Genomic DNA, 902 nt, shown 5'->3' with positions numbered 1-902 from the left:
TGTGCTACATTGCATATGGTATGCATGCTGGACATACCTGCCACAGGATGTCCTGTTCTGAAAGAAAAGGTGTCACCACCTTTTTTCTCCCTTTCCTTCTTTTCCAGAATAAGATATCCTGAGGCAGGAACTGAACATGCGTTTCCTGGCCTCTCAGAGTGCCAACTGAGGGGCATCTCGGAATCTCACAATACTTCTTATGTAGAGTAAGACTTATTCGTCTTGATGCTTGTGATCCATATCCTTATTCCTTCTTTCCTTCCTTCCTTCCTTCCTTCCTTCCTTCCTTCCTTCCTTCCTTCCTTTCTCCCTCCCTCTCTTCCTTCCTTCCTTCCTTCCTTCCTTCCTTCCTTCCTTTTCGTCCTTGTTTTCCTCCCTCCCTCTCTTTCCTTTCTTCCTTTTCTTCCTTCTTTTCCTCCCGCTCTCTCTTCTTCCTTCCTTCCTTTCTTTCTGTTTGTCTTGTTATTTGTTTGTTTTATCAAGACATGCTTTCTCTGTGTATCCCCTGCTGTTGAGGCCTGCCCCCATTCCCCAGCCTAGCTATAGCCATTTTTTCCACGCTTGTCAGCTATTTCATATTGTTCATATTGTTGACACAGAAAATAGCTTATTTCAGAGCAGGATCATGCTGACCACATACCCCGTTATGTTCTGTATGTTCTGATGTTTTTAAAGAGATTCTACAACCATCATCTCCACTTAGGACCAATTAGAATAAAAATTAGTTAGAACTGGTCTGTCTGCCTAGCCAAAAGGTTTGAGTCAGAGCCAACCACCCTGCCATGCTTACTGCACCTGTGTCTGAGTTCATTGTGGTTTTTCTCCTTTGTAAGATGGCCCTGGTCAAGGTCTAACCTCAGCTCCCAAGTCTATGCTGTGGCCCTGATCAATTAGTCTTGGGG

The 902-nt window shown here is 44.3% G+C and overlaps 1 long non-coding RNA gene across 2 annotated transcripts in view; it reads left to right on the top strand.

Moving 5' to 3' along the window:
• The window catches only part of LOC116069306, a 16,101-nt gene extending 15,781 nt beyond the window's left edge, over positions 1-320 (top strand). For both annotated transcript variants that reach the window (XR_004109974.1, XR_004109973.1), the window contains exon 3: positions 108-320. This is a non-coding gene — a long non-coding RNA (uncharacterized LOC116069306). The remainder of the gene's footprint in view (positions 1-107) is intronic.
• The last annotated feature ends 582 nt before the right edge of the window (positions 321-902 follow it).

This window comes from Mastomys coucha, unplaced genomic scaffold, assembly GCF_008632895.1.
Source record: "Mastomys coucha isolate ucsf_1 unplaced genomic scaffold, UCSF_Mcou_1 pScaffold1, whole genome shotgun sequence".
Lineage (NCBI taxonomy): Eukaryota > Metazoa > Chordata > Mammalia > Rodentia > Muridae > Mastomys > Mastomys coucha.
The sequence above is the reverse complement of the archived record's forward strand: the minus strand, read 5'-3'. Positions and strand labels throughout refer to the sequence as shown.